Source organism: Sparus aurata, unplaced genomic scaffold (assembly GCF_900880675.1).
Source record: "Sparus aurata unplaced genomic scaffold, fSpaAur1.1, whole genome shotgun sequence".
Taxonomy (NCBI): domain Eukaryota; kingdom Metazoa; phylum Chordata; class Actinopteri; order Spariformes; family Sparidae; genus Sparus; species Sparus aurata.
This window is the reverse complement of record NW_022045154.1, coordinates 68,970-92,023: the sequence shown is the minus strand read 5'-3', so window position 1 is coordinate 92,023 and position 23,054 is coordinate 68,970.

Genomic DNA, 23,054 nt, shown 5'->3' with positions numbered 1-23,054 from the left:
TCTGTACAATATACTCTATAAGGAAGCGGATGGAAAATGTGATACTTTGTTAGAAGTAGAAGTTAGAGTTGCCCCATATATATATATATATATATATAGTTGCCCCTACTGTACTGTACTGTGCAGTACTTGAGTAAATGTACCCAGTCACACCAGGTACACTCATGGCAACAGCACTCTTTGATGGCAGTGTGTCACAGTTGGATGCTGGATTGAATCTTACACAGTCACAAATATATGTCTATATGTATATGTGACTCAAACTAGTATCTCTACTCCACAGCATTATTCAGTGAGGCTCACTCTGAATGTGACAATGTTCAGGTTATGGAAAGGTGAAAATTGTATTCACATAGAAATTTTGTCATTCACAGTTTTTCCAATTAATTGATCAGTGGAATCATTCAGATTCAGAGTTTTTGATTTGGGCATGTCTTATTAGCACAGTTTATTAGGCAGTGATATTCTGTGTCTTAGCCTCTGGCGACAGAGTCAAGTTTAATTTGAATAGACAGGTCAATGTGGGGAAAAAATACAAATTCCGGTGCAATTTAATACAATGCAATCAGCATTACAATAGTCATATTATGGTTTCTGTTCAGTTTGTGTTGATTCTACTGGCTCTGTTTGATGCTACTAGTCCACTACTTACCAGATGATAGAAGTTTTCACTCTTAAGTTAAGGAATATAAAACTTACCAACTGAAACAGAATCAGGAAATTTAAAGTAATAGCTTTGGGTGTAAAGTGCAAAAACAGACTGTTGAGTTGTCGCGAGGAGTATGGAACTCCAGGAATATGTCCAGCAAAGCAATAGTTCGACAAGCAGCCTCCCATCTGCAGTTTAAGGACATGGCATATGTTTCCTGTGGTAAGGCCTAATTTAGCCAGATAAGTGTTCCAGATACAAACCAGATTCCTCCTCAGCCATCCACTAACTTCGAGTTGCTGCAGTTTAATTTCAAACTAGTTTCTGCCCAGCCTCTGCAGGTCGGTAAACGGAGGACATTATTTAACCATTTACACTTTCTTTTCTATCACTTCAGCAGTTCAGTTCAGCTATGAAACATTTTTCCAAACTGAGTCTTTTTTTTTCAGTTAGCCACCATGAATTGCTTATTACCGACTAGTTTCATAATCAAGAATTCATTGACTAATTTCCCATTGTAAAGTTTAATTTCTAAATTGCCTATTGATGCCTATTAATGATGTCTTCACTCCAAATATCTTTTTATATTTGAGAAAACAATACGCTAACAAATAAAGAATGAAAAAATGATATTGAAAATATCTGCGTAATTCCTGGGTGTGTAAGAGAGTGTGACAGAAAACGACAGAGAGAGAGAGAGCCTCATTGCTGATTGGTGAATTGGTATAAATGTAATACTTCAATTTACTGACCTGCACAAAATGGATAGAAACGAGTTGGAAATTCAGCTGAAACAACTCACTTTAGTTTAGTGAGAAACTAGTTGCAAATTAAAATGACATGATCAGCAGAAGTTAAGCAGAAAACCAGTGTCCTGGAAATGTACAAAATAAATTAGCAGCTATTTATTAACGCTTGTTGGAAAATATGCTATGAAATAATATATATTATCTAATAAATATTTTTAGGCTATATCAGCATGCACAAATATCTCAATATTTTGATATCTCCTTAAAAGTACTTCCTAAATGCTGGGCGACAGAATAAAAATATTTTTGACCAAATACCTTGTTAACAATTTTTTTGTTAGGATAACTATTAGTACTTTGTCAGAAAATATTAACAAGATGAGATTTTTACTTAATATTTACAAGGAATGTGTATATAATGACTAAGTGGTTAAAGACAAATATTAGAATGAGTAGGACAGTCTGGTAATTTCAGAAAATGAAATCACTCTAATGTTACAGCCTTTAAAGCCACGAAAATACACTACATTGATGTAAATATGATATGGCAATATCCAAAATCTGAAAAACACTGAAAAAACACTGAAAAAAATGGTGGCTCAGTGTGAGCTGGAAAATTGATGTAAGGACCTATCAGTGAGTCAAAGTTGTCAGTGTGTGAAGCACCAGGGGGTGAAGCAGAAAAACAGTCTAACACATGTTCAACTCAGCTGCTTACAGCAACTAATGGAAAAGACAGACATGGATGGGGCTCTGAGCCTTCCACCCTGTGGTGGCTCAGGAAGGAAGTACACAGGGGGGTCATTTTCACAGCTGGTTACAGGTTGAAAAAGATTCCCATCGAAGCTATAGTGTGGATTTAATTTCCCTTAACCAAAATTACAAATTAGTAAAACTTATATATTAGGTCACAGGGTTGGTGAAGACAGAAAAAGTCAGATTCTAACTGTGGCAAATGGCTTAGTGGGTGGACAATAACAACAGGCGTCATAGATAGTCATGTTGTCTGCTGTAAAGGGTCTGCAATCTGTGCTGGAGCGACACTGCTGAACACTTTCCTGCTGACTGAGGAAAGAAAGAGTAAGACTGGCATGTTATCCATGGTTTTTGTTGTTCATTCTGAAGACATGCAGGTTCTGTGAACTGTAACCTCTTAAGTGTTTGCATTAGAATGAAGAACTGTCAAAATGACAGCCTACCTTTTTACCCACTGCATGCTGGGATAGGCTCTGAGAGCCTGTCATCATAAACACGACAGCTTAGAAAATGGATGGATGGATCAGAGAGAGGGAGGGAAGACTATCCAGCCATGTCTCCATCATACTATAGGTCTCTCTCAAACACACACACACACACATCCACACACACACACACACACACACAGCTATCAGTCTTGTAAAAACATTATTAATTGCAGTGTGAATGCAGCTATCCATCTTCCAGAGCTAAGACCAGACCAGCATAGTTAAGATGTAAAATGATGTGTGCGTGTGTGTTTACCAGGCTCATCTGTCTCCAGTCTATTGATCCCACTGAGGTTGGTCATTATTTCTAGGCTACTGTAGAGTGGAATGCTGAGGAATTGTGTGTGTGTGTGTGTGTGTGTGTGTGTGTGTGTGTGTGTGTGTGTAGCTCTGTGTATACATGTCTGCTTCCCTTCTGCCTGCCAATAAATCCAGAGGCCACATTGGCACTCAGCACTAATGAAGATGGCAGTCTCTCTCAGTGTGTGCATGTGTGTATGGGTGTATGTGTGTCTGTGTGTTGCCTGGATATGTCGGGAGAATTCAATCTGTCTGCCTCAGTAAAAAAAAAAAAAAGGGGGGGGGGGAACTGAGCAGAATTTTCTTGCTTGCTTACAAACATCCAGGCTGTTTTCCTTGCAGTGACTTAGACCGTCCTACAGTAGTGGGTCATCAATTTTTTGAACGGACTGGTGGTGACAGCACTGTTATATTTTATCCATGTAATATCTGTGTGGACGGGCACTAAAAACAACTAATATCTTGATTCCAATAGCCAAATGGGTAGTTAACCAGCCAGTAGTCTAACAGCCTTGATGTAGACTGTTGACAGGACTATAAAGCTTCATCCCATGGCTTGTTTTTGTGACGTAATGTTGTGAACTATAACCTTCCGGATCGGTGATAACACAATCAGCAATCAGCTTGCCACAATGAAACACTGCTAGGTTGCTATGCATCCCACTCTACCTCTGAGCTGTGTCTTAGCATGCCAGCCCTATAGTGATTGTCTACATTGACAGATTTAAAAAAAACACTACAAAAAAAAACACGTTAACTTAACCAGAATGTGACGCCTATATTAACAGTCTGTTTAGAACTGGTGCACAATGCCAAATTGAGCAACTACACATGGAACATAACGTTACACACCGTTGCATTTTTGTTCATTCATGCTGTTAGCATTGTTAGCTGTGCTGGTTGTTTTCCAGTCTTACTGCAACATTACATTGGGTTGCATTCCTCCAAACAAATGCATGACTGGACAGGTGGTTTCGCACTGATTTGGTCTGAATGAGACTTAGGACTTACACTGGCCAACTCTTTCAGTCTGAATTCCTCTAAATCCCCTTTGCTACAACAACTTTTGAGCTAGCATCCTCCATGCTAAAAATGACAACTTACTATTACACCAATCTGGTCACTAATGGTACAAATGTAAACAAGCTAGCAGCTCTTACTTTATCTTCTGCGGGGAAACAGCCATTTTAATGTCAGGACACACCTCCCTGCTTGTTAAACAAGTTCATCTCAACACTATTAAACACCATACCAGTCTTTACCTGGGAGACTAACCTGCCAACCTGTATGCAGGTACGCAATTTTACATCAAAGTTGGCTGGTACATTTTGTCACTGTAAAGTATGCAAAAAGCTGGAGAAACCTTTTGAATTTTAAAAATTGTACTGCAGTACAGATAGAGAAACATGTGTGTGTAAAGATGTGTAAACTGTCATCTTTATTGATGACTGTCACTTGAATGCGACAATCGACATCGACACTCTTGACCATAATTTTATCCATCTGGTTCTCCCTTTTCACTTCAGCTGGCTGTTTCCTCAGGTGAAGACTGTTCTTTGAGCTCATTGCAAAGGTAAATGGATTGGGGTGAATTTCAGTCAAGTCATCAAAGGGATGCATACTGAAACACAGAGTAAAACAGGCCCTGGGTTTTAGATAAGAGCTAAATCATTAAAGACTGTAATGTCAGTGTGAGCTCGTTGACTCCGACATTAGCGGCTCCTTTATCAATATGTTTTGTGGTCTGTCGTCCTTGATGCGGGCTCCTGTGTACCGAGGAGAGCAAATGAGCCCCTCCTACAAAGACCTGATACTGTGAGTGCAATAAAACCTTTGCAATTAAAAAGCCAGAGCTTTATCAACACACCTGCTGAGCAAGCATGAACATGTAAACATGTGGAGAAGCGATATTTCAATCAGCTCTGTCTACACCGCACTCCAGCTCAGCATATTGTCACAAACAGGGGTTGTCACAGGCTGTCTGAAGCCAACCTAACAGAAGTCTGTGTTGAGAGGGCAGGGAGAGAAACACTAATGTGAATGTGCAGTGGGCCACACAACATGGAGGCAAAACAGACTGCAAAATAAGCCAGTCTAGGTTATGCTTTGGGCAAACAAGTCTCATGCAAATAAATGGCCGCCATCTTGTTAATTCGTAGAAACTATGGAGTAGTGTTAGCTGTTAATTTGCAGCATCTGTAGTTGTAGTTGTAGTTGTTGTGAGTTTTAACAGTCCATTCATTTGCCATCACTACACCCTGCTGGTGACCAGTCACCAGCAAGACCAGCATATGTTGTGTTTTGGTGCTGGTCTAGGCTGGTTTTTCCAGCAGGGCATCTGGATCCATGAGAGGCAGACACCTAACACTAGCTACCACCCTTCCAATAATGTGGACAGACACAGCGCTGACTGTAGAGCTGCCAAAGACTCACGAGGTGTTGAAATCACTTAAACAAATGGAAGATACTCAGCCTAGCTCAATAAAGCACAGTTGGTCCTTCCGAAATGTTATATGTTGTAAAGGGACGTGTCAAACCGCTGACATGTGACAATGTCTGAAAATAAGGACGCATCAGCCGTAAATGGCCAATCACACTGGGACATGTAACTAGAAACATGTCACCAGAAAAACTTTCATGGTTCAGCCCGCCTGGTATGACAAAAGATCACAACAGTGAACATTACACTACAGAGCAGCGTCTTTCCTCAGGCAGGCACACTTCCCAGTTCATCATCAGCGCTACACCATGTACATTAGTTTTCATTTTTAGGACTTATCCTACCTAGATAAGTCAGAATCTGACCTGGTGACAGGCATTGAGAATAACTATAATAACTATACAGAAAAAAGGCACTCTTCTCACTGATGGTGCCGTTTACTTATGTAGGTCATAGAGAGGCATCAGTAATATACTGAGACTGTTTCACAACCAGTTTCAAAGTTCAATGTGTTTAACACTAGTAAGTATGTATTTGAAAGCGGCTGTGACAAAATGGCACATAACTAATACTATTCAAACAGTAAAACATGCATTGTTTCAACATTTGTAGTTTATAACAGTTTGATGTGCACACATCTGTAATTTATTTTGAATAAGTATGCACACTAACTTCAGTATCATTTACTCTTCCTATAAATGATTTTTCTGTACTATAAATCAGTATACTTCAGTATACACATACCTCAGGATCTCCATGTGATTAAAACTAAACCTTACACCTTTTTTTCCACTGGTCAAAAATCCCAATGGGAATGTGTAAACTGGGTATTTACACCTGGGTTAATTGACTCTGTAGTACACAAAAGTTTTTATCTCCTCGGCTAGGCTTCGATCTAAACATAAGACCTGAGTGAACACGCTAGTGAGGTGATGACCCGTTATCATCATCCGATGTGGCGCGTAAATAAGGAGGGAATTTGGGATGCGGCCTGTTCAAGGTGTTTTATTACTGGACACCGTACTGGAGGTGGTGCTCCGTTCATTCCTGTGAAAGCTGCTCAGTGGTGTTCTAAAGCCAAAAAAGCTTGACTTCCCAGCTATCATAATAGCTGCCTAAACTTCTGGTTTTGCACCCGGCTAATTTAAAGGTTGAATCGATAATTTAATTGTGCTGCTCTTCTAGACTTTCCAAATGTTACTGGACTAAATGGCTCAAATTATGATAGTGAATATCATAATTTGAGCCAGTAATGACACAGGGGTTGTGACGTTCAAAAGAATGTATCCACTGTTTTACAGACACTTCTCTCACGATGTGTTTACTATCATTTTCTCTTCTGTTACAAGTGTTTCTGGTGCATTTGTGACATACAACGTAACGCTTCAGATCAAAATCGCAGACAGGCTGCCTTGGCTGCTGGAAGTGGGAATGGGGTGAATCGGCATTAGCCTGAGTACCTGTGTTTTTAAAAAACCTCATGGAGACCCACTAATTTGGGTCGAAAAGCACCATTCCACAATCTTTTGTAACACTGGGAAGATCATTCCTATTTCTATATATCATTACATCAAAAGCTACACTGGTCTTATAGAACACTCATTTCCTTAAAGGTCTGTCTGTCCGTTTCTACATAAAATACTATATCTCCCTGTTGGATTTTGCAGCGAACATGAGGGTAATCAAGAAGAAAATAATCTTTATTTATTTATCATATACAATTATACAATGCTAAATCTAGTGAAACTTGTTCTCGGAAATTAAACCATCCCCAGGAAATGTGTTTTTTGAGTTGAATTTAAATACTGCCAAAATTACTCATACACACACTAAAAGAAAAATAAAGACGAGTGATTTCACTAAACTGAGGTAACATTTTGATGCAAGTTTCCATGAAAAATCTATGCATCTTCCATTTATTGCATTGTACTGTATGTATTGATTTTATAGCCCTTGCCATTACTTCTATTAGTAATTATAACATTGTATTTTCCAGTGTAATTGTTAACCACGGCAACCTCACGAAACATAGATCAGACAGGCTGTAAACAAGCCAACATCTGGGAGTTCTAAGTGAAATGTAGCTTATTATCCCTCATTGTTCAGGCTTACTCCAAGTTCACGCAACTGTGGTAAGTAGAATGGGTCAATGTTGAACCAGGACGTACATCTGCAAACTGAGATGGACGTTTCCATGTTTTCTCTTCCAGTTAAGTTTTTAAACCAGGCTGCTCTTGTGACTGCTTGTTTGTTGACCACATGATGTCATCATTATTTTCTTGTCTTTATTGATAGATATTTGACTATAGCTCTTGTATACTTTGCAGAGGTATTATGATCGGTGATACATTGATATGAATAGAACTGATTCAATAAAATGGCCAGTAGTGCATAAAACCAGGTGTACCAGGTCATATAACAAGTATAAATTAAGAAAAGAAAAGAACACAGCATGTGCATATATATATATATATATACTTTACTAAACTTTTCCCCTGGCTATTCATGTATATGTCTGATAATAATGGTTGTCAACATATCCAGCATTAGGTTGGGCCCATTCCTTCTCATGAAAATAGAATGTCCTCCTCCATCAAACAATTGTACAAAGCAAATTAAATATCTGTCCATCTGTTGCATTCAAAAGAGAACATCTTCATAATGGTGCTCGATTATTCCCACAGTCCATCCAGATTACAATGAAATATGATGAAATAGTCCTGAGCTCAGCTATGTGGGTCTAATAACTGTGACATGAATCAGATCCAGCTCAATGTTTAGGAGGACATCTGGTGGACAGCTGGAGAGCTTGAGGGCAACAGCAGAAGGTCCATCATGGACAAACCTTTCTTTTTATTTTACTATGGTAGAGTATGAGGATGAGTTCAGGAGTCTCATAGCCTGAAGCTGCTCTGTAGTCTGGTGGTACAGCAGTGGATGCTTCTGTATTTTTTTCCAGACGGCAGCAGGGTGAACAGACTTTCTGAAAAAAAAATCAAAAACATAAATGTCCTTTTTCGCTTTAGGTTCATCTTGTGCCATTTGGTTTGTGGTTATTAAAGAACTTGCAAATGTTCTTCAGAATTCCCTTTTACATCATAATATCAACTGAAATGCCAAGAGCATTCTGATGCATGTTAGCCCTAATTAGATAGTGACAGCGTGAGACAGGAAAGTCTGGGACAAAGAGTTAGATATGACCAATAAGGCCCAAGCAAGAAGCAAATTGGGAATGTTAAAGTTATGTGGCATTCATCTCAATTAGCTCCACACCACTTTTCCAGCGTAATCCAAGTTTCCAAAGTACAGAGATCCCAAATACATTTGAAAAGATTTTTTTTACACCCTCAACACAGCCAAGCTCGTGCACCCACTCGAGACAGAGACAGCGTTCATGCTAATGCTTTCGGCTCCGCAGCTACAAGGAAGGTTTTGGCTGAAAAAAGGTCTTTTTAAATCAATTTGGGAACTCCGGGCTTTCAAGACTTTGGATTGTGCTGGAAGAGTTATGTGGAGCCATTTTATGGCTAGTTTTCTTATTTGGTTATTTACAATTTAAAACAAGTGCCCGTCTACCTCAATTATTTCAGAGAATGTTTTTACTCTGTTTTGCTGTGAAATTTTGTGGACTACAAAACTTTCCAGAGTAAACGAAAATTGGAAAAGAGATCTCAGTAGTATCTCATTCATTTCTCCTAGACAACTATGAGATCTATGTGGGACCAAAGTGAGGCTGTGGCTGATTTCTCCTGTTTCTCAATTGTTTCTCCTGAGAAACAGGTGCAGAAAATCTCAACTTGGGCTCCCTGTAAGTTTCAAAGGAGATCTCATCAAGCTCTCAATGAAGTTTCGGAATGTCTCCCCAGTGCTGGAAAGGAGCAAGGTTTAAGCGGTAAAGTCTCAAGTCTCACCTATTGCTCCTAAGGAATTTTAGGAGAAACAAATGAGACATTTTTGAGACCAAAAAAGACTACAACGAGACTGAAATGAGAACTCTCATTGAGCTCCTTTACGGCTCCATAGCCATAAAGGAGCAAGCTTTGAGCAATAAAATTTTCCTCTGGGTTACCATGACATTTCATCAGCATGGAGGTGACGATAACAACTGAAATTTAATTTTTGAGCGAAATGATCATGAGACAATCAGGAGATAATGCACATTCTTCAATAAAACTTTTTGTCATTCAAATGATTGAAAATAACAGCCATACAGCAAGCCTGGAGAAGGTCGTATTGTTTTTTTACTGGGCAATTGCAGTTGTCCGATTGAGTAGCATAGTTGAACTATGGCTGTAATCTGACTAAGCTGTGCATGTAAACGTACTGACTTTTCCTCCTGTACATAGGTGCCATTTACACTGGGGACTCTGTGGATGTGTGGTGATGATTTTCTCAGTAGCCAGTGGAATGCTGATAGTCACTGAGAGGAAGGATCTCCTATGATGATCAGGGCTGTATCAGTCCGTTAGTTTTTCCCATATAGGAGGTCAGAGGTGTTGCCTTGGTGCCCTTTTGTATCTCAAGATGTGCCCTCTTCTCAGCCACCTCTACGAGGAATCAAATTCCACCCCAAGCATGGAGCCATCCTCCTTCTTAGTGACACAACAGCACTGAACAGGACACTGGACACGATCAGTACAATAAGTCAGAGTCAAAGAGAATACCATGAGCACACTTTGTGCTGTAGCTAACACTCACTTTACTGTTTGTTTTCAGTTTCGATTGTCAGGTCTGTCACACATTCAGTAATCATGCTCTGTTGATTTGCTCCTGTAGGTTAAAATTAATACAGAAAAAATAGGAGTATGCAGATGAAAGAGAATAAAGTATACCTAAAAGTAAATCAAAACCCAAATCAGATTCAAATTAAATCAAATTCTGAACGCATATAAACATTCAGTCTTGCATAGATTTAACAGAGGAAACGTTGTTACATCTTGTCGTCTGGCGCCCTCTGCTGCCATGGAGTGTAAACTAATGAGCTCCCCATCTCACCCTCTATGCCTCTCTCTCAGTGTCCATAGAGGAATCTATAATTCTTTTTACAAGATATAATGAATATTTATGAGCAGGGCCTTCATCTGATATCAGCAAATCAGCTGCCAGCATGGTAAGCATAAATCAGCTGACAGCTTGCCTCCCCTGTTCGGCGGGTTGCAGTAAATGGCACTAAATTATTTACATTTACATTTTCAACATTTAGCTGACGTTTTCATCTGGAGAAAGTTAAAGGGATCGGAGTAAGCTGCACTAGCTAGCTGGCAAACAATGCCAGGATAACAGTGCCTGGCGGTGTATGAAGGGTTGATGGAAGAGCTAAAGAATGTGGAAATCTAGAGCTGCCAACAATGAAATAAAGTCATTTAAGGATTCAGTTTTATTGATCAAAAATAACATAATATGTACTGTTTAATACACTGGGCATGCTAAAAAACGTAAAAAAAAAAAAAAAAAAATCATGTTCGTCACAAGTCAAGTGCAGGGTGGTGAAAACGATTTGCAGAAGACATTCTAGTCAAGATTTCTGTGTGTGTGCTTATAACCTGACAAAATTAAATATTTTTAATTGTATTTTCAGGTCTGTTTACTGATAAAAAACATTTTGTTGCCCAATAGAAAATCTCAGGAATGTGTTAGCAATTATCTATTGTTATATTTCCTTGCAGTTTAAGACAATTTAGATGACTCTTTTAGCATTCTAGCTTATCTAAGAGAAAGAGCATCACAATGCATGCATCTCAACAGGTAACCTGGAATTATGATGACATTTGGAGTTGTGATAACCCAGAAATTTAGATTTCATGGTGGAGAATAAAAAATACATTTAGACTCAGATACATTCATTTGATTATTTACCTATCACTGCCTCCTAAACAAACATTAGCCACTGCAGCTACAAGGCTAGTGTGAACATAAACAAGCTGTCTGCCAGGACACTCCTCTTGAGCAGGGGCACTGCATAGCCTTAATTATAATTTCATGTCAAAACCTGGTGTTATTCTCTGCCATGAAGTCTAGATTTCTGGATAATCAGTGACCTTAAATGTCATCATAGTTCTGGATTTCCTGTTGTAGTAGGGGGGAATTTGATTATTGACACAAAAAATACGCATGAACGACATCACTTAAAATTTAGACAGGTGAGATGTGTTGTGATGTCCTCTTTCCCTCGGTTTAGCTAACACGTTAAAAATGGCACTGCTATATGAATCATGTGATCACCCAATTCTTCGGCTGCCCCTGTTGCATGTCTCATCCTTGAGTAAAAATACTGAATCTCAGAATGCTCCCTTATAGGCAGGTTTGACATTGTTTGTCCTATGTGCAGCTGTGAAGAGAAATGCAGTCACAATGTGCACTCACAGAGATCCAGAACATCCTGCTAATGTTCTGCATTTGAAGTTGGTGGTTCTGTTTGGGTTCATCGAGAGGACAATGCAGGCATCAATCCAAACTGAATCTTCACAGAGGTTTTGTTTATACTGTCCTCCTCAATGTCACATCTGAAAGGTCTGATGAAAAAAAAAAATATGTTAGATTTATTATGTAAGACACAAACCTCACACACATAGTCCGGGCACTTACAATATAGATTCAATAAGAAAAATAACTAGACAATTCCCCGCGGGGAAATCGCGAGAGTGGGCTGTGTGCTTTGCCCCATGACAAAAAACCAATGAAAGCTAAAGCAAAAGTTGAATCCCACGTTGAGAATTTGGACTTGTATCTACATTTTAAAGTTTGAATGGTGTGTCTCAGTCAGTGTATGCCAGAGATGTCGACCTTTGAAATCTTTTTTTCGATCGATTCACCTGGTCTCATTCATGTCTATGAAGAAGAGTAGAAGCACATCATACGTGTGACTGAGACACACGTTTTAATGTATAATTTGTCTGGATGCGCTCAAAGGTGAGGTAGAAAAGTGCCAAAAGTTGTATTATGGAAAAATAGAAAGAGACTACACAGACAGACAGAGAGAGAGAGAGAGACAGATCATCTCCACCCTCCTGCCAAGAAGAGACTTCCACCCCCACACTATACACAGGGTGAACGCCAGCGTCTCCAGGGACTGTGCCCTAAAACCCAACGTGTTCCTGGCTCACCACCCAACACTAGGTCCAGACTGCCTGTATGACCCCGTACACCCATACAGAGAAGCAGTCCCCATCCTGGCCAAGACCCTGAAGGACAATCGCCTTCAGCAGGAACCTCACCACCGCTCAGAGTAGCAATCGGCCAGCACAGACCCCACCCAGACCTTCTAGACCTCCAAGACCTCCCATAGCTCCTAGACACCACCAGCCCAGACTAGCAGCAAGGACACCGAGAACACTCCGGCCCTCGCAAGATCACCACCATCACCAACACACCCTGCAACCAAGTCAACACAGGCCCCCACAACCTAGACCCCCCCCCCCCCCCGCCTACTTCCAGCAGTACAGCCAGCTCTACAGGCACCCCAGCCTACTGGACAGAACTATGCTGAGGTTGTGAGAGGAGCGGCACCCCCACCCCCCACTGGTGACCTCAGGGAGATACAGTACATGCTACACCTGCTCTGCTCTAACCTCATAGCTAAGTAATAGATGAGCAGAGACAGAATCGTGAAATGTTTGAGATAAACTCATATACATACATACATACATACATCATACATCACACACTCTAAACTATCCCCCAACATCTCTTATTTAATCACATTTAATTGTTTATTTCTTGTTTTTGGTAATTTATTATTTGTTTTAGTGTTTATCTTATTTTTAAAACAGAACACATTCAAATATGAAATCCTTTCAAATAACATGTTGGAACATTCAAGGCCTTAGATCATCTGCTTTTGGTTTAAAAAGCCAAAATCCAGATTTTATTAGAGAAGTAAAAGACTCTGATATCACCGTCTTACAAGAGACATGGTACAGAGGAGACAGTTCCACTGGTTGTCCTTACGGTTTCGTCGAGATTATTATTCCATCAATTAAACTCCAAACAGTAACCCAGGGTAGGGACTCAGGAGGCATGATCATTTGGTATAGATCAGAACTAACCCACTCAATTGAAATAATCAAAAAAGTAGAATCCCATATTTGGCTGAAAATTAGCAAAGAAATAATATGTGCAGACCAACATGTCTACCTATGTGCTATTTACATACCCCCCTCAGAATCTCCCTACTACAACGAAGATATTTTTTCCACTCTAGAGGGGGAAATAAACCAATTTAAAACTTTAGGAAATGTGCTAATCTGTGGGGACCTGAATGCTAGAACTGGAGAGAAAGCTGACACTATAAACATCCAGGGAGATCAGCACTCAGGCCTACCTGGAGAAACCTGCTTTCCTCTCCCCGAACTCCCCCCAAGACACAATTTTGATAAAATTACCAACACAAGCGGTACCCAGCTTTTACAGCTCTGCCGCACGCTGGGTCTGTATATAGTCAATGGTAGGTTACGAGGAGACTCTCTGGGCCGTTACACATTTAGTTCAGCTCTTGGCAGTAGTACGGTAGACTATGCAATAACAGATCTGGACCCAATGTCTCTCAGAGCTTTCACAGTCAACCCGCTCACACCCCTCTCTGACCACAGCAAGATCACAGTCTACCTGAAGAGGGAACACAATAACTATGAGGCCTCTAAACCCAGTGAACTGTACAACACCACACATTCATACAGATGGAAATCAGACAGCATGGAGAGCTACCAAAAGGCATTTGAAAATTCCAAAATCCAATATTCAATCGATTTATTTCTTTCTGAAATATTTCCCCATAATAATGATGGTGTAAACACTGCTGTGGGCAAAATTAACGCAATTTTTGATAAATTGGCAAAATTTATCAAACTTGAAAACATCTAATCATAAACCAAAACAGACACACAATAACAAATGGTTTGACAGCGACTGCAAAAATATAAGGAAAACTTTAAGAAAGTTATCAAACGAAAAACATAGAGACCCAAATAACCAAAATATACGCCTTCGTTACCACGACACCTTAAAACAATACAAACACACACTGAGAGCTAAGAAAGACCAACACAGCAGAACCCAGCTCTCTGAAATAGAAGAATCTTTAGAGTCAAATCAGTTCTGGCAGAAGTGGAACACCCTAAACAAAACACAACAAGATCAATTGGCAATACAAAATGGCAGCATTTGGATGAATTATTTTACTGAATTATACAGCAATTTTGCAAAGAACAGTGACCAAAACAAAACACACGCCAAGTGGAAAACTTTAGAATTAGCAATTAAAGACAACCAGAACCCTCTAGATGCTTCAATAACAGAGCAGGAACTGACGGAAAGCATCCAATCCCTGAAAGCTAAAAAGGCCTGCGGAGTCGACAGCATCCTAAACGAAATGATCAAATATTCTGATCATAAATTAAAATTGGCTATACTCAAACTTTTTAATATAATTCTAGCAGTTGGCACTTTTCCTGACATATGGAATAAAGGTTTAATAACACCACTTTATAAAAATGGAGATAAATATGACCCTAATAATTACCGTGGAATCTGTGTAAATAGTAACCTGGGAAAAACCTTTTGCAACATTATTAATAAAAGACTTATCAGTTTTATCAATGACCAAAATGTTTTGAATAAATGCCAGATTGGATTCTTACCAAATTTTCGGACAACAGATCACATCTATACCCTCCACACCCTGATTGAGCAAGAATTAGACAAGAAGAAAGGAAAGGCCTACGCATGTTTTGTTGACTTCACAAAGGCCTTTGATTCCATCTGGCATGAGGGTCTTTTCTACAGACTGCTCAACAGTGGCATTGGAGGAAAAACATATGATGTAATCAAATCTATGTACACAAACAGTAAATGTGCAGTTAAAATAGGAGACAAACAAACAGCCTTCTTTCCCCAAGGTCATGGGGTGAGGCAGGGATGCAACCTCAGTCCAATCCTGTTCAATTTATACATCAATGAATTTGCATGTCAATTAGATCAATCCACGTCACCTGGTCTCAATCTGAATGGTACAGAAGTTAAGGGTCTCCTGTACGCAGATGACCTGGTGTTGCTGTCACCAACCAAAGAAGGTCTACAGCAGCACCTCAACCTCCTGCATACATTCTGTCAGTCCTGGGCCCTGACAGTCAACCCAAAGAAAACCAAAATTATGATCTTCCAGAAGCAGTCCAGAAGTCAGGACAACACACACAATTTCTATTTGGACACCACTAAATTACAGCATACAAAAAACTACACATACCTTGGCCTCAACATAAGCTCCACAGGAAGCTTCAACTTGGCTGTGAAAGATCTGAGAGACAAAGCAAGGAGGGCTTTCTATGCAATTAGAAGAAATATCAAACTGGACATTCCAATTAAAATCTGGCTTAAAATTTTCCAATTTGTATTAGAACCAATAATTCTCTATGGCAGTGAAATTTGGGGACCAAAACTAAACCATGAATTTGACAAATGGGACAAAACAATAATAGAATCTTTCCACACAGAGTTCTGTAAGAACATCATGCACGTCCAGAGAAAAACACCAAACAACGCATGTAGAGCAGAACTCGGCCAATTCCCCCTCAAATTGAAAATACAAAAAAGAGCAATTCAATTTTACAATCACCTAAAATCTAGTGACCCCCACACATACCACCACAAAGCCTTAACCTGCCAAGAGCTGAAGCCAGAGAAGAGCCCCCTCAGCCAGCTGGTCCTGAGGTTCTGTCCAGACAACCCAACACGGCCCGGACAGCCTCGGGACCACAACACCAAGCCAATCAGACCAAACCAAATTATCAACCAACAAAAAGAAATCTACATCGCATACTGGAAGGAAACAACTAAAAGACAGAGTAAATTAAAATGTTATCTGACCCTAAAAAGAAACTTTGCGTTAGCAAATTATCTGAGCACAGTAACAGATCCTAAATTAAGAAAAGCCTTGACTATGTACAGACTCAGTGAACACAGCCTGGCTGTAGAGAAGGGTCGGCACAGACAGAGCTGGCTGCCAGAGGAGGAGAGACTCTGCTCCCACTGTGACCGACAAGAGGTCGAGTCAGAACTGCACTTCCTCACCTCGTGCCCCAAATACCAGGCTCTGAGAAATCAACACTTTCCCAAAATAATACAAATACACCCTGAATTTGAACACACAACAAACATGGAGAAACTCCCATATTTACTTGGGGAAATACCCAAATGTGAGACCATTGCAGCCAAATTCATCATCTCATGTCACGACCTGAGGACAGCCAGTGGAACCTGAGAAACTACTCAGAATTTACTTCTTTGTATTTGTTTTTAATTGTTTCACTCTTACTTATTCATTTATGTATTTACTTATTTTTCGTATCAACATAAATGCACACACACGCACACACACACACACACACACTTACACTCACCAACACACACACACACACACACACACACACACACACACACACGAACACCACCACACACGCACACGCACACACACACACACTTACACTCACCCACACACACACACACGCACACACAGACACACACACAGACTTCCACAGTCTTTGTGCCTGCCATAGACTGAGAGACAGGAAGTGACAATCATTTTTTTTTGTTTTTTTTGTTTATTTGTTTGTTTGTTTGTTGTTTTCTTATTTTTGTTATTACAGTGATGTGACTATGACTGAGTCAATCACAAGTTATACATATTATACATACAGTATAACTAATTTATTGTAAATATTGTTCTCCTTTATTGTTATTATTATTTTGAATTCTAAATGCTTGCTTTGGCAATATGTACGGTGTTACCTCATGCCAATAAAGCTCTTTGAATTGAATTGAATTGAATTGACAGGGAGAGACAGAGAGAGACAGGGAGAGAGAGACAGGGAGAGACAGAGAGAGACAGGGAGAGACAGAGAGAGACAGGGAGAGAGAGACAGGGAGAAACAGAGAGAGACAGGGAGAGAGAGACAGGGAGAGAGAGAGAGAGACAGGGAGAGACAGAGAGAGACAGGGAGAGAGAGACAGGGAGAGACAGAGAGAGACAGGGAGAGACAGAGAGAGACAGGGAGAGAGAAACAGGGAGAGAGATGGCAAGTCACGCTCCGTGAACATGATACATATTATGCCATAATTGGTTGGCTCAAAGTTTCTGCTATCAGTTAGTCAAACTGGCAACAGTGGCTGGGCTAACATTAGCCATGTTAGCTAAGGCTAGTGCTTTCATTAGCTGTAGTTTATAGGCAGAAATTTAGCCATGAGCTAAGTTAGCATTGTCAATAAAGACCAAAAAAATGTATACATTTACGGCAGTACTTGTCGTCAAACCAGCCAAGTGGCATTATATTTGCATATTCATCAGGGAGCGGTACCCATCCAAAAGTCTCTGAGTCTGAGTCTGATCTCAAGCGGCACATACTGTCATGTGTCGGTGGAATAACAGCCCCCCCCCAAGCCCATTGTATACATTGTCAAGCAGTGTAATGACACTAATGACAGACGAGGAGGCTGCGTAATAACGATGTCTGAACTTTACATCAGTCATAGTGCATTACATAACATTATAGTGCAAACCACTGCATTAAACTTTGCATTATAGATTAACAACAGCTGTCTACAGCTGGACCAGTTTCCCTAGAATAGACCACACTATATAATTAACCACTCTTTATGACTGCTGGTGGAAATATGCAGGCAGGCAACATCGCATTTATAAAGTTAATAATTACCCATTTTATATTTTGTGTAAAAACAAATTTACGTTTGGATTACATTACAGTGTTGTAGCCTATGTTGAGGTCTCACCTGTAACTCCACCTGGCCTCTCCATGAACCAGGCCTACAACCAGGCAAGATTGCTGCAGCACCCTAATGAAATAACACATGATACCAGCCTGACATTAACATTGTACGATGCATTACCTACTGTACATAAGCAGTCAAACATTTAGTATAGTGGCATATCAAATTTACCTGTAGCTCTGAATCTTCCCTATATGAGCTACAGCCTGGCCGGGGTTCCTCTGTCATCTGATCAATAACATTTTGATGCTATGAGCAGTGACACAGCACGACTCAAATCTCGAAGAAGATCAGTAGTATTCACTAGGCCTACTTTCAATATTACAACTAGCTAACACTTAAAGTTAAATTAACCAGCGTGTCCTTATTCAAGTTCACCTGCTGCTGTGACCCTGCCACTCCACCGCTGTCTGATAAAGGGGACGGCTGTGTTGCTTCTTCTGTCACCTGACACAGTAACAAATCCGAAATGCTGAAGTGGGAAAGGATTTAACCGTTTGAGTGCCACATGAGGCGCATTTTTTTCCCTTCAGCCTTACTATTGGTGTGTGGACACATCCATACTGTCCATACGCAATTCTACGCCTATGTGTATATGTATGGCAATCGGTGACAGAATATAACAAGCTAAAGCATAGCTGCAGCGTCTATGGGACAGGAATGGCATGCATTGACAAAATTAAGTTGAGCGAAATATACTCCCATTATGTACCTCTGACATTTCCACATGCATTTTGCAAAAACTATCTAGTAAAATAAAAATAATAATAAAAAATAAGTTGTCCATGACATGCCACCTTGAATTTAACGATAACTTGCTGACCAAGACATGAGACCTGAGTTGGTGATGACTGAAATTAGCCAGCAGAGATCAGCAGTGACCAGGGGCCTCATGTATTAATGTTGCTTACGCACAAAAACGTGGCGTACGTCATTTTTCACGCCAACGTTCAGATGTATCAAAAGTGAAATGACCGTGGAAATGTGCGGTGCCCCACGCCAGCTTCATGGCTGGTGTAAGCACGTTTCTACAGCTATTGTTCCTTTGGCGACACTTAGAGGTGATGCTGGGAAACTGTTAATTATGTGAAAACAATTAATCCTCAGAGTAATGTGCACATCAGAGACACATTAATGGACAATTAACACACACGTGTTTGCAATCATATGGATGGATATAAAAGCATGCGCAAAGTGAGGAAGAAATGGCATTAACAATGGCAGCCTTGGCCTTGTTAGAAGACATCGCAAATGGTAATATCAGACGTGAGAGGGTGTTTAGAGAACGAGAAGATCTGTTGGCAAATGACAACAGTGGCTGGCTCATGAGTCGTTTCAGGTTGCCGAGGCCAGTGTTACTGGAGCTGTGCGCAGAGCTGCGACTGGCCCTAGAACGAAACACAGGAGCCAGGGGTTGTCCGTGTCCACACAGGTGCTGACCACTCTGGGGATTTCTGGCAACAGGAGCCTTCCAGAGGGAACTGGCCGACCGGTCAGGAGTGTGCCAGTCCACTCTGAGCCGCGCCATGCCAGCTGTGTGGGACGGGATCATAAGAATGTCATCCAGGTACATCAAATTCCCATACAATGCTGTTGAACAGGCCAACATTAAAGCGCAATTTGCAGCAAGAGCCGGTTTCCCTAATGTAATCGGAGCTATTGGCTGCACACATGTTGCTATAAAAGCGCCATCACAGGATGGATTTGTTTTTCCCAACAGGAAACATTTTCATTCAATAAATGTTCAAATAACATGTGATGCGCAAAGGCAGCTCACCAACATCGTGGCAAGGTGGCCTGGTTCAACGCATGACTCGTTCATTCTTGCCAATAGCATGGTTGGTAACAGGCTGGAGGCTGGCACGGTGCGCGATGGCTGGCTTCTCGCCCCGAATTTAAACCCGCACGTGCATTCAAATATGTGTATTTGTTTTTCCCTGGTGAAAATAGAGCGGCAGAGCCAGTGACGGAGATTTCTATCTTTTTCTCCGCTCCCACCTTGTGTCGCTTGATACCTCGATTCATTTTTTTTCTAGCTTAAACTCAGTCAACTTCCAACTTCCAACAACCACACTCAGACGGTCCACTCGATTCAGTCTTGAAATTCCCAGAAGGCATTGCTTCATTTTAACTTTTGCAAACAACTATTCAAATACAAAAAATGCAGGTCGATTTGTTTTATTTCAAACCAATGCACGTTTTGAACATCTGAATAAGACATTTCGCCACAAAACAATGCAGAGTGATATCAAAATTTGTGACTGTAGAAGGTAACCATGACTGTGATAGAGAGACTCGTATTTGGCATATTAATCGTGATTAGATCAATACTTTATGTAGTGCATAGGATTTGGAGAAATTTGGCTTCCAGTTGGTTTAAAAAACTTTATGAACGCTTGAAACATCCGTGAGAAATAAGTTTGGGACTGTTCTGTGATTTGTCAACCGGCCCGAATTGCTCATGGGGGCCGCTGGCACCTCTGGCATCTACCTCTAATTCAAGATTAACGGTCCGTCACTGCATTTGACCTATCATCTCATCGATCACGAGACAATCCACTAACGACCATAAAAGTTTATAATAGATTAGAGATTAATTCATTTGCAGCCGCTCCGCTTTATATTTATTCATTTAATTATTTATTTATTTGTGATGCGGCCGCATCACCAGGCATCACACACCTGAGAAGGTGTGCCGCATTGAGCTGGCCTATGGTGTCCTGCACAATGTGGCACACCGCCATGGCATACCACTGCCAGAACACATCCCCCCACCAGAGGAACCGGATGCCGGACCCGTCAACCTCCTCGACCCAGCCCGGGAAGCGATACGGGCCTGGCAGCATCTGATTTCAACGATGTAAAGAGGCAAGGACACAATTTACTTTTTGAGTGCATTTATTGCGTGACAAATATCTCCCAGGACATTGACAATTTGATCTAGACGATCACTGACGCCACGGATTGCTCTCACTATTTCCTCCTGTGAATCCAGCACAGCTTGTGTGAGGACACGGCCAGTCGGGCGGACGTCAGCAGCTGGCGTGGAGTCGCCGGGGCGCGTGGTGCTGGAGGAGCCAGTGGAGTCGCCGGGGCGCGTGGTGCTGGAGGAGCCAGTGGAGACGCCGGGGAACATGGTGCCGGTTGAGACGCCAGGGTGCGAGGTGCTGGTGGAGACGCCAGGGTGCGAGGTGCTGGTGGAGACGCCAGGGTGCGAGGTGCTGGTGGAGTCGCCAGGGCGCGCGGTGCAGATGGAGGAGCCCTCTCCTGGCTGGATCATCGTCTGTTCAGAAATAATGATAATAAAAAATGAAATAATTGAACATGAGTCAATGCGTTTATATCCTGGCAACTTTACGCACGAGCATGTGTAATGTGAGCAGCCTATTGAACGACCATTTCCACATTTCTGAGTTTAACACATTTACCTTGGGGATGATCTGTGTCGCCTTCATGGGCCCCCACAACTCCGCTTAGAGCTGTGTCCCCCACAATAGCCGCCACTCTCTGATCAAAGGGGGTCAGTTCCTCCCCTCCTGTCCCCCCGCCCGTTGCGGTCACGCTTCGGCGGTGGGCCGAAATCCTCCGCTTCACCTCCACCTTCACGTCGGACCATTTTTTTTTTATTTCAGTGGGTGCCTCACACCCACGCTGCCCACTCAAATTTCTTTTTTTGTGTGTTCATCCCTGAAGAGAGGCTACCAAATAACACAGCTCTTCGGGTCTCCACATCATTTAACAGAATTTCGAGTCTCAGACTCGTTGAAGTTGCACTTCTTCCCTTTACTCATCGTGTAAATCTGATGGTGCAGCGAGGGAATCCTGGTGCAGGCCCTATTTAAATTGATTTGCATATTTAAATGGGGGCGTGGACAGGGAGGAGTTTAGCACTTATACATGTGCGCTCAATTCCACGTCGATTGGGATGTACAAAGGAAAAGTGCTTGGATCCATGCATACACACTTTGATACATCTGAATTTTTTTGTGCTGTACGACAGTTTCTGGATTCTAGCGTACGCCATATTTCAGTAGGAAATCCACGCAAGTCTTAGTACATGAGGCCCCTGGAGAGGAGAGGTGCCTGAGATCAACCACCAGTTATATGCAATTGCTTATTATCATACTTAAAGAGTATAGCAATAATGATGCAGTGACTATGGGAGATCCCTACCGCAAATGATTGAGGCATAAAAATGTGCTGATGTGTGACTGACCATTCCAGAAAAAAAAAAGATCACTGCATTACAGTCCTTAAATAGTTCTTCATTAAATTCCACAATGTGAATATGCATTTTTTTTCTTTCATATCACTATTTGGATCTTTCAAGGAGCCCAGAAAAAACGTTCACTTTCAGCAGTGAATTCGAAAACAACTTCTGGGGACAAATATTTACACCAACATTGTATTGCTTCATCCAATAATAATAGGGCGTTTGGGGTTAAATTTGGCTATCAATAATAATAAATAATTATCAGGGATAATTATTATTAGGCTAAATAAAAATTGTTTTTTTTCCAGTCAGATTACACTGTAGGAACACAAGCCCTTTCATCTCTGCATCTTAGAGAGGTCCTGTTCTGCCATGATGACCTTTGTCCCAAACTGGCTCCTTCCTCAACAAGCAAAGGGTAGGTGTCAGTGCCTTGCACCTCAGCAATGTCCAGGATGTGAACTAGCATCCTCCAACTACAAGTCAACATTATACTTTTTTGGGCCGAGTAGGACTTGAACTGACAACCTTCAAGTCTCCAAGCCAAGTCCCTATGGACTGAGCTATCCAATTTACATTAGATTGACACCACCCTTTGAAGAAGGCAAAACGATAGACAATTCACCAAATCAGTCTCATAAAAAGTTACTGTCAGTTTGTAACTCTGATTAATGATTAAGTT